This window comes from Aptenodytes forsteri, unplaced genomic scaffold (genome assembly GCF_000699145.1).
Source record: "Aptenodytes forsteri isolate BGI_AS27 unplaced genomic scaffold, ASM69914v1 Scaffold256, whole genome shotgun sequence".
NCBI lineage: Eukaryota > Metazoa > Chordata > Aves > Sphenisciformes > Spheniscidae > Aptenodytes > Aptenodytes forsteri.
The window spans coordinates 430,125-442,084 of record NW_008795021.1 but is presented as its reverse complement, the minus strand read 5'-3'; positions in this window follow the sequence as shown (position 1 = coordinate 442,084).

Genomic DNA, 11,960 nt, shown 5'->3' with positions numbered 1-11,960 from the left:
GATCATTTTCATGGCCCTCTTCTGGACCAGCTCCAACAGGTCTGTGTCTTTCTTATGCTGAGGGCTCCAGAGCTGGACACAGTACTCCAGGTGGGGTCTCACCAGAGCAGAGTAGAGGGGCAGATCACTTACATGTATATTAAAGAATACCAAACCTGGTACAGAAGGTAAAGATACATCATCATAAGGTTTTAATGATGGAGTGATTATGATGGCGTTGAATCCTTTGCTTTCATTAACAATCCCTACCTAGTCATTGACTGATGAATTTTTTTGTCTTTTACCTCAAGACTACTTAGCCTTTCTAGTAGCCTTCTGTAGATCAGCTGTCAAGATCTTCAAGAACAGAAAATACAAGAACTTAGTGACGTTAAGGAGCTGCCAACACATTGGTGATTTTTTTTTGGTTCTCCCTCTCCATTTTTACTAATACTTCAGAGCTATTAATCAGTACAATCAGTATGTCAGGAAAGGAAAGGGAAAAACCTATCTGATGAAGAGCTTTATATATCAATAAAACATGATGTAGGTAACTAGGTATTGTAACAAATGAGTTGTTTCGATGGGTTTATAAATGCCCATTTAAAAAATAAATGTATGTATAGACCTTGCATATCACTGCATATCTAAATTTTCTTACAAGTATAAGTAGAAGTATCTTCATCAAATCTATGAATAAGAATTGCACTTGCATTTATACTATATAGGTAAAAACCCCAGGTTAGTCATATTTGTTTAGTCTGATTTCAAATGCTTCTGGCACTGTTCTAAGAATATGGTAGCTAACTTCTCATGGTCTGTCTTGAAATTACAGTTGAGATCCTGGTACAGATGAAGGCAGCAAGAGTCAAGTTCTGTTGATTTCATTTGGGCCAGTGTTTCACACTCTAAGCTTAAAAACAGTAGGAGTTTTGTTTTATCAGTAAATTTGTCTTTTGTTTTGAAGGAAAGAACATCAGTAGAGTAGACAAAGGAAGTATTATCCAACCCTGAAGAAGAGGGAACAGTTAATGAAAAAATAAGTACAGAAGATACTCAGCAAGAAAAAGATTGAATGAACACATGTATTCATACATAGTTAGAAATGTTATCCGTATCTGAAATATAACAAACACAATGTACAGAGAAACCTGAGAAGACATGAACAAAGAGATTCAAGGTACAAACACTTCCAAAATGTTTATTTTGGAGAAGCCTCTGAGTAATAGAGACAGAAAAAGATAACACTTGTGCTTTTCCTCATTAAGAACTGCAGACTGAGTAAGACTGCCAGAATAAGAAGAGAGAAACGTGGAGTCCTTAGCAGCACTGCTTTTTTCCTCAATGTGGGGAATATACCTTTATATGTGACCTTCTGCCTCTCTCATGTTGTCTGAAAGGACTGTACTCATGTGATCTAAATCTTATATAAATCCCTGACAAATATTTTCTATTGCCCAGAAACTGGAGAAGTTCATAAGTAAATTGCTGCTTTTCTTCAGGGGGGCTGATTGCAATTTCTGTTAATCTTGCATTGATATTCTTTTTGTACTGAATGATGTAAAAATTATGGAAGGCAATGAGAGGAAGTTCATCATCTCATATGCTGGTGTGAGTTTTAACAGACTAATACAAATAATAGCTCTTTTTATTTTTCAAGAAATTTAAAATATAAATTAGAACTTATAAAACAAAGAATGGGAAAAAGGGAAAGAAATGGGGAAATGGTAGTAGAGAAACATTGCAAACTAAAATAGACATGTATGATGACACTAAGCAACTGTAAAGTTTTCTACATTGATAAATATGTTTTCTCTGTAGCATGATCTCAGCTTCTGTTTCCTTGTAAAGGGATCTAGGTGAATTGCCTAAAATGCTGTGCTAACATCACTTTTCCCTTGTGTCTTCACAAGACCTTTGTTATGAACATTGTGGGAATTTGATTTTTCTTCACTGATGTTAATTTTGATTGAATTCACTTAAAAGTGAGTACACTTTTTGCTCTTCTGGCTTTTTTGATGAATACAGTTCCCAGTCTCCACCCTTACCCTATGTGTATGTTTCTTATAACGTGTTTTAGAAGAATTTTCTGATTAGTTCTCATAACCTTTTTAAATGAGACTAATTGACCTTGCCTGCATATTTGCTGCTTGAGTGCAATTGGGAAATGATTCAACTGAAGCCTAGCAAACTCTTTTTGATATTTTTTTTTTTTAATATCGCACTCTGTTGTGTTGCAGGTTTGATAATGGAATTTCAAATAAAACTGCTAAACATTTTGCTGGCCCTGAGGCTTTTCTCTTGCTACACCTCCTCCAGGTCATGTATTCTTTAAAAGTAAAGGGTATTTGCGGGGGGGGGGGGGGGGGGATGAGCAAGAGATTCAATTGTATGGGATTGTACTGACCTATGTAAATAGTAGTGTTGGGAGAAACCCCTTTGAATTCCTATGAAAGCACATATCCCAGAAAGGCAGGAAACCTAGTTAAGATTCATGCAGTCCTACATATGGAAATCATACCAGGTCTTCAAGAGAAGAGGGAATCCAGCTTTGCTGGTGGTTGACTGGAAAGGGAACAGCTCTTTCTCTAGAAAAGGAGTCTACCTAAAGCAGACACTCAAGTGAACCTGCTTGGCAGAGTCTCTCAGATGCTCTGAGAAAACTGGATCATATCAGAAAGGACCTGGATTCTGTTACCAACTGGTATGGTAAAGCTTCTCTAGGAGTGATGCAAAGATGTTGTAGGAGTCAAATGTAAAAAATCTTACATTTAACACAAGGAAAAATTCTGGGGTGGTTGTAGTAAAGCACATTCTGCTATGAAGAGTACCCTTCAACTAGAGAGAGAGGGGACACTGGCTTTAGCACTTCGGCAGCACGGCAGCAGAATGGTGGAAAGGCAGGCAGGGGCTTGCGCTAAAGGAAAAGCCACAGCAAGCTACATATTTCCACCCCACCAGAGAGCTGCCAGAAATTCCTCTGTGTGAAACAGCGGTGGGTGGAGGAAGTCATCAGCTAAGGGTGGTGCAACCAGGGGAAAAAAACCCAACAAATCTTAAAGTAAAATACATACTTTGACCTCACCTGATTACACTGGTTCAGGAATGAAGAGCAATCTAGGATGTAGGAACCCTCTAAAGCCAAAATCGGATGCTTTCTAGTTTAATGTTGCTGAGAGCAGAGTGCATTTCATCAAGGAAAGAGGACTGACAGAAGCTAAGAGAGGTTTTTACCATTTGAAGATTTTCACCATTTGAAGGTTTTCAGGGACAAAGTTGATATGGCCCATAGAGAACAATATGATAACAAATGTTTTGAAATATAAAGTGTGCTTTACTTTCTCCCCAGCAGCAGAAGCTGTGACAGAAGGTAGGCAAAAAAACAGATTGTTGTATTTATCCCCTTTGCTATTTTCTTTTCTGTAACTGCCTCAAGTACAGCTTTGAAGGGCTCATATCTTGTAGTTTCTAAGATCAAAATGATTGTCTGATAAACATATAACCAAAGATAACACTGTTTCATTAAGTGTTGAGTGGCTGCTTCTTGGGGTGCTGAAGACTTCTGATTGTATTCTGATGGGCTGTCATTTGACGTACGGCAACAAAGGTAAAAAAAGGTCACCTTTATTTCATATGGAAGAGTAGAGGGGTGGGTCATGACTGGATTTATGCAGGTAACTAACAGGGTAGTAAGATGACTTGTCAATGTCCCTTCAATGACACCAGGAGTTTTTCTCACATTCTCTTAAACTTGACATATATTGTACTATTCCAATAGTTTCATTTGCTGACTGTAGAAATGAGGAGACTTCACTAAGTCTTGGAACAATGACAAAGAAGTGATGACAATCAGCACTAAAAACAATAGGCAGGAACCAAATGTCATACTGCGGATGCTGTGAGCATCAATTTCTAGCCATGTTGACATGGTGTTACTTGTCTGATGTCCAGACTGATTCTCCTAACTATGTAATATGTTGTGCTAGCATGAGCTGAAATCACTTCAGGTTGCTATTTTCACCCTTTTCTTACTACTGTGAAGAAGCCCAGTATTGTCACCAATGAAATTTGTGCTTTCTAAAATTTTCTCAAAGGAAGCCACAACCTCAGTGCAATTAAGTAGACACTGCCAATGTATCCTGGAGTGAAAACTGGCTGACAACATGCTCAGTCTCCAGTTTTGATGAGCTATCCACTTTGCTCACATCCACCTGCTACCTCTTTTCTTTCCTTTAGCAAGGCCTGCTGAGTCACATAAAAGATCCAGGCTAAAAACATTTCAGGACACATTGTTCAGTCATCATTTTGCGATTCTTACACATAAGGTTTATGCCAATTTTGATCTATATTCAAAGTCATAAGTAATTACACATATTACAATTGCTCAGCATGATACCAGTTGATGCTGGCAAGGACTGTGGGCGTGTTGCAGTTCTATGTGAGGTTTTCTAACTAATATCTGAGCTTTTATAGTTGCTTCCCATAGAAGCTTACATTCCTTTAGAACTAAAATTAAACTGAATTTTATGTTTAAAAATTAAAAAAATGTTTAAAGACAAGTGCCAAACTTCTCACCTTGCAGCATGTAAGACTCTTTAAATGAAAAATTTGCTGCTTCATTTGGGAAACTACTGGTGCATGAAGCTGACACTCTAAGCAGTAGATGCTGTATTAAGAAAAGAAACATGTTTTTCTTCATACAAAAGGATCCAACAGCACTCTGCCCAGCCTAGGAAAAGAATTAGACTAATAAATTAGAACTGCTACGCATCTGAATAGTGCTTCTGTGCTTGCATATGGCCTGTCCTACCAAGCAGCAAAACTAATGCCTTTATAAAAACACTATGTTTTTCCTCCACCTATCTCATCTGAAGGCCCCATCTAATAGTCAGGCTTAGAGAACAGCTGTCCTGTGTATCTGGCCTGTATGAACACCATGCCAGGGGTTCAGGCATGACTAGGAAGACAGGAAATAAAAGAGTGGGTCTAAAAGATATAGAAGTGAACAACAGCTGACATGCACAAGGAAACAACAGGAAGATTACTAGCAATTCAGCCTTTATTTCTTCCCCTCATGGTCGAATCCTTGCCTGGTTGAGTAAATACAAATTCATGATACTTTATAACTGGCTTTAAGTCCCAGATCCAGAGGATCAAGGCTACCATGGCACACTGCACGTTCCTCACATATTCTGGACCAGGCAGGTTTTCATCTCCTGGCTACTGGAGGTGGCTTCCTGCTCTGCCCAATGGACAATTCAGGATCACTTCCAATGTGCTTGCCATACGCCACACAAAATAGTTATCTCACAGGATCACATGAATCTCAAGTTATGTGGGTGTCACAGTGCATAAATTTGTTTCTGGATCTAGAGGTCTGGCATTCAAGCAGCACTGAAGTGTCACTACATCCAAGAAAAACCAAGGAAGCGGTATGCCTTGGTAAACATACTGAGTAAAAGAGGAATGGTTTTACTCAGTATGCCTTAGTAAACATACTAAGTAAAAGACGACTAGTTTTGTATTTGTGGGAGGGAAGTGTAGCTCAATTCAATCAAAAGCATAGTTGAAGCAAACTAAAATTAAATCATATGAAGTGTGTAAAACTCACCCCATCTTTAGCACAGGTGCAGTGACATCTATTCAAGTCACTTTCAGTATTATTTTTTGTGAGAAGATGGCATCTCCAGCACTCTCTTGAAACATGCTCTAGTATTATTCAATATCTTTGAAATAAGAGATAGATACACTGGTAATTTTCAAAAACTTTTCCATCAGATCTCAGAGTTTTATTGCTGTTTGCCAATGACCATTTTCCACAACAGCGCTAATACCTGCAGTGTCGAACTGTCACATTCAAAAGCAGCCTGTTGCAATGGTGATGCTTGTGGGCATCATTTGTTATGAATGTTCTCTTCAGACCAGTCTAGGACAGCGGACCAAGTCTTCACTTCTTGGAAGTTTCATTCTTTTTCACCTAAATGTGAAAGCATACACTCCAGGAAATCTGTTTTTTCCTGCTTAGAAGGGGAGTGATCTAGTGAAACATTACCTGAATGACCATATGTGACTTGGAGGGTGTTGATACACTCTTACCTTGTTATTTGAAAACAACACTATAAATAAACGTCTGAAAGATTATGGTTCACAGAGAGTACTGCTGAATCCTGTGGCTACTACAGTCTTGAACCCTATGATTCAGTTTATCAATGTAGTCAGATATAGAATCTGGCACTATAACTGTCTACATGTTGGGAAATGGTTGTGCAGGAATCCTTCTATGTTAATATTCATGTTTGTTACAGTTTCAGCCTTTGTTGAAGAACAATCTTGTAGCTAGATTCATCTGAATTTGTGTACTCTTTGTTATACTTTCAAAATCCATCAATCAAACTTCCTCAGGTCTACCGGCTCATTCTTATTCCAACCACTTGTCTCACATCTAACAGTCGGTGACTGAGTTAGACATTTATCACTTGGGCATTTTGTTTTCATCTGATATTTAAAAAGTTGCTAGAAATAATAAGATGAATGCTAGTCTGATTAAAATGAGTGCTGGTCAAGTATGACATTTTTTATTGCCTATTTAGTGTGACATTCTTCTGGTTAGTTCCATTGATGCAGTTAGTATACAAAGAAAGAAAAGTATTATCGTGCATCAGTATAAGAAAGATGTTATCAGAGGAGGACTAAAATGCAAAAAGAAGAGGTAAAAAGTGCAAACTAGGATAGACAACAACGGAAGTGTCTAAAAGCATTGTTCAAACATTATGGGACAAAGGAGGAAGGCCAAAGCCCACCTGGAGGTAAAACTACTTACAGTTAGGCATAAGGGGTAACAAGAAGGGATTTTACAAGTTTCCTAATGCAAAAGAAGTTTTAGAGAAAATGTGTGTCTTTTGAATGGGGAGACAACATAATGAGGATATAGGAAAAGTCAGAGTATTCAAAGCTTCTTCTGCCTTGCTCTTCACAGCCACAGTCCTGGCTTCTGTGTTTAAGGTTTGGGAAGCTGAAGAGCAGCCAAACATGGAGGAAGCCAAGCTACATCTACCTCAGTGAATTTGACTATGCCAGGGATCATTCTAACAGTGTCACTGTACAAGTGAGGTCAGTGCTGGGGAGTTCTCTGGCACATAGCCTTAATGTAGACCTCTGAACTCAAAACTGCTAGAAGCCAGTGTTTCATGGATGGGTATTTACTTGTCTCCAAATTGAGATTTGTGGTGACAGCAATGAAAGGGCTGCCTTGCAAAACTCATTCAATAGTGAGTTATGTAGTGTATCCAAGAAAATTCAATTCCCAATGTCCTTACTGAGACTGCAACCAGCTGAGGTGATGATAGTAAAGAAAACTGCTGTAACCCAGAAGGGTGATCATGTTTCAGTTCCAGAAACTGTCAATTTTAACAATTTCCATTACTAAAGAAGGAGAAGTCTGTTACTGTCTTTCTGAGAGTTTTCCAAACAGACTATCTGTAGCTTTCAGTTGAAAATAAATTTCTAATTTCCCGTGAATCACATGATTCAGGTTAGTAGGCTTATAAATGCAGCAAATGAATGCCTACAGTGGTTAACTGAAAGTAAAATATGAGGACGTATGTGTGTGGAGGTCTGAAGAACAGTGGATGGAGGAAAGACTTGCAGCCTTGTCTTTCAGTTTGTACTCTAGAATTGGGACTGCCACTGACATATGCTTAGTCACTTCCACTCCCTACTCACATTTCCCAAACAATATAAAGGCAATGAGTTCATGATCTGCTTTGCAAAGTACTTTGAGATATACTGATGAAAAGTGCCAGCATGCAATGTGTTATTATCTTTCTCAATGACCGGAAAAGCTTGTGAGATCAACCTGGACAGCTTTCAAACAAGTCTTTTTATGATTTAGCATGATTGTAGTGAAGCTGACAATGATTATAATGAAGATGGACTTCCCTTCTCAAACCCAAATCACCATGAAGTATTATTACAATTTGCACAGAAACTGAAATGATCCGTTTGAATAAAAGACTGTGGCTTGCTAAGATATGTATTTTGTACTTTCCTTCCTCTCTTTTTATTTAAAATTACTTCATTTAAAAAAGAAATTCTGGTTTGTGTGGTATAATTGTGCTGTTAGCAAGGAGAGTTCCTCTTTCCAGCTTAATTCTACTAGACCCATGCAGCAAGGCGTCATATATCTTCATGCTAAATAGAGGTCATTTTTGGTGCTGCAGGGCCATATGAAACCATGCCAGCCTCTATGTCCCCACAGTACTGCTGTCGCAGTCAGAAACAGCTGCTATAGAAATTTTGTGTTGGAAGTTGTTTCTCATGTCTTCTGGCTTATTTACCTGCCAATAAAATTCTGTCCTCACTATGCATTTTTTAAAAAAATTCTCTCAAAAAGCCAATTTCTAGGCAAAGAAAATGCAATAGGTGTAATTTCTTGGTATTTCAGTGACGAATTTTATACAGTCCTATACAGAAATTTTTTATCTCAACTTGGTAAAGAACTTCAAGGCATTGAGGAATTTTTCTATATTGGAAATGGCAACAGCAACAATAGGTCTTATTGAATAAAGAGATTAGTGAATAGGGCAGAGCTTATTGCTTGGCATTCTTCAAGGACTCATCTTGCTACAGATCTTATCAAAAGTTTTCCTTAACATCCCGGTGCAAAAATTAGTAATATGCTGATGACTGATAATGACACAAACTCAGAGCACTGTTTATATAATGAGGAACTGAATCATCGTAGGTATAGTTGTAGGAATGGAAGGAAAAACAGTTGTATGGTGATCATGATAGGGCTTAATACGAATTTGCATTAAAATTAGGGAGCTCATCAGTTTGAACTTATGAAAAGTCCAGTAATGTTATTCAATCCAGGATGTCTATGAGTGGCTAAGATGACAAAATTGTAGAAAAGCCAAAGTGATCCTAAGACAGATAATTTCTGGGCAATAATAGCATCACTTTACTCAGCCTTGTAAGATCTCATGTAGTATGCTATAAACAAGACAAACTCTGGATAAAGAAAATGGCTACTAAGATAGCAAGGAACAAAAATCCTATCTAGCATGAGGAGATTAAAGGAGCTTCTCTTGTTTCACTTCACAAAAAGCTGTCCAAAAATGGATATGATTGCTCTTTGTAAATACAGTGTAGCATAAACACCACAAAAAGAACAGAATTATTTAAACTGAAAGGCAGTACTACCACCAAAATACCACATATAAACTAACTATTCATCATTTTAGACTAAATTTTATATCAATATTTCAATTTATGTGAACAATGTAGCTTGAGAACCACTTTCCAAAATTTAAAAAGGTAGAAGCAAATTAACCAGTTTCACAATAGTGCTGGATGAGATTCTGGAAATGATTATATGATGTATATTATATATATATGATTATACAATATATACTGTATATATGATGCATGCTATAATAAGGGAGGAGACTTAAAGTGTCTTCCATATGTTTTTTCTTCCTCTTTTTTATTCTTGTTGTTACAATTTCAGCACACAGTAAAATCTTAATGTGCCTTTAAAACATGAACTTTCTTAATGGCGTTGCAGTGAGCGAATGTCAGAAACTGGTCTAATTTTTTTTATATATACTTGACACATGCTCATTTTGAATGTAAGATTTGATTGTGTTCTCACAGGAGTGGAAGGAAAATAAAGCCACAGTACATAAAAAAAAAAAATCAGCAAGGAATTTTTGACTGGGGAACAGAATTGGAAAATTGACTATACTTTAAATGTTATGATTTCTCTCTGTTGAAATTCTTTTTTCTCAGTGCTCACTGTAGCTACTAGGACGTATTGAAAGATCTTCTGCAAGATCATTGAAAGGAGTAATTTTTTGTGTCAAGGCATGTGAAACCTGAAGAATGCCATTGATACAGCAATTCCTACAGCACTGTGTGTGGCCCTTTAGTTTTTCAAGAGTCTAATAATTTTTGTGAGTAGGTTTCTGTTTGTTTGGTTGGTTTTTTGTTTTTAATCTTTATAGCCAGTGAACTATGCAGCTTCTAAAAACCAACTTAAAGACTGCTGAACCAGTGGCCCACCATGACTATTTTCACGTGAGGCACTGAAATATGTGATTGGTAGTGCATAATGGCTGCGTCTGTATTCACAAACCGAGCTGTGGCAAGACCTGTCCTCCAGCATTGAGTCCAGCTGGTACAGAATAGCTGGTGTCTAAGTTAGCAACCATTAGCAGTCTCTCAGAAAAGGCAGACATATGCAAACTGCATATTAAAAGTGGTCCCCAGTCTGTGCTAACCTTTCAACTATGCATAGGAATTGTTTGCGATAGAAAATAATTTGTTTTGGCCCCAAAATGGCCAGGAACTGTTCTATCAATTCAAATGGTGGAAAGGATCACGTTGCACTGCCCAGGACTCAGTCGGAGCTGTGGTTAAAGTATTGGTACAACCAGAGCCTCATAGTCCTGTTTGAATCAGGCTTTTCATGTCCTACATAAGTTATCAAGTGGTGGTTGATTTAAGTGATTCTTATGTTCCTGATTGCACTACAGCTAAATATAAACCTTCTCCTTAAGAAGTCTTTAAGAACTGCTTACCTTAGCCCTAATGCAGCCTCAAGGCTCATTCTCAACTAAGACCATTCTGTTTCATATTAATGACTTTAAATTTTTTATAGTAACTGGTTCACTGAAGCCCCACGTCTTCAATCGCTAATTGTTACACCATGTTTACTGGAGTAATTGATTGGAAAATATGACTTGATTGCTGCTGCTGACTTACTGTGTTCTGCAATGCTGCAGTGCTTGAAACGTAGCCGATGACTTTGTCTTCTGATTTGGATAGTGGTACATTTTTCTTAGGCTGAATTTAACTCGTATATATACCGGTATAAGTAAGCAGCTGCACTTATTTTACTTGGTATTTCCAACACCAGTCACACCGAAACAAGGAATGCTTACAGCACATGTACTGCATGAGATTGCACTACTACTAACAAAACACAGCATGCAGTTATATAGATTAACCAAGTGGTAAATATTGTAAAGTGACACTATCAACGCAATTCCTCTCTTGGTTTGTGTCAGAAATCCCTTACAGGGTTGAACTTGAGTTACACTCCTGTCACTGAATTCTTTGTGCATACAACTAAATCTTTTCCCCTTCACCCTCTATCCTTCACTTAACTTACAAATGGATTACTTCCCCTTCCTCCCCACAGGTATGTAATCCTGACCATCTGCTTCCATCCACTATGACTGTGATCTCTCCTTTGACAGGATAAGCTCTAGCAAGGGATTGTTAAGAGCCTTAGTTCCTGAGCAACTAACCGATAACAACAGTTTTTACTGTCAGCAGGCATTACTGTAATTATGTGTTTGTGCTCGTATTCTGTTGTTGTTATGCTAGGAAGAAGGGTGCTTTTAAGGCAAAAGAAAAAGAGACCTTATAAAAGTTTAATTATAAATACTTTTGTCCTGTGCAGCTTCTCTGCTACTGAGAATATGAACAGTGCTTAATGTAATTCTGCCAACATATGACTGCATGCAGCCGAGGTATGGGGCAGTATCAGTGCAGTACTTCCAGGAGTACAATTTTACTGCAGAAAGGAACTCTTCTTTCTTGATCTTCATTCTTCAAGACAGGGGTTACACTGTCACAGCCAGCTGTGTTCTCACCCCTGGGGATGCAGAGGGGAAAAGGAGGGGACTAAACATAAGAAAGGGCTTATGTGTTTGAATTCAAGCCTGAAGTTGTGGTACAAAATGCATGTTACTGCCTAACCCAGAAGTCAGCTGGGCCTCCTTGATACTTACATTTTAATTGTCAAGTTTCCCAAGTACTTAGAGCTTGTCTATGATAATAAGTGGCCGTCTTTTCTGGGCTGAGCATTTTCATACATACCTCAGACCAAAATCCAAACAGCACTTCCACCTTGTTGCGGTTTAACCTCAGCCGGCAACTGAGCACCACACAGCCGCTCGCTCACTCCCCCC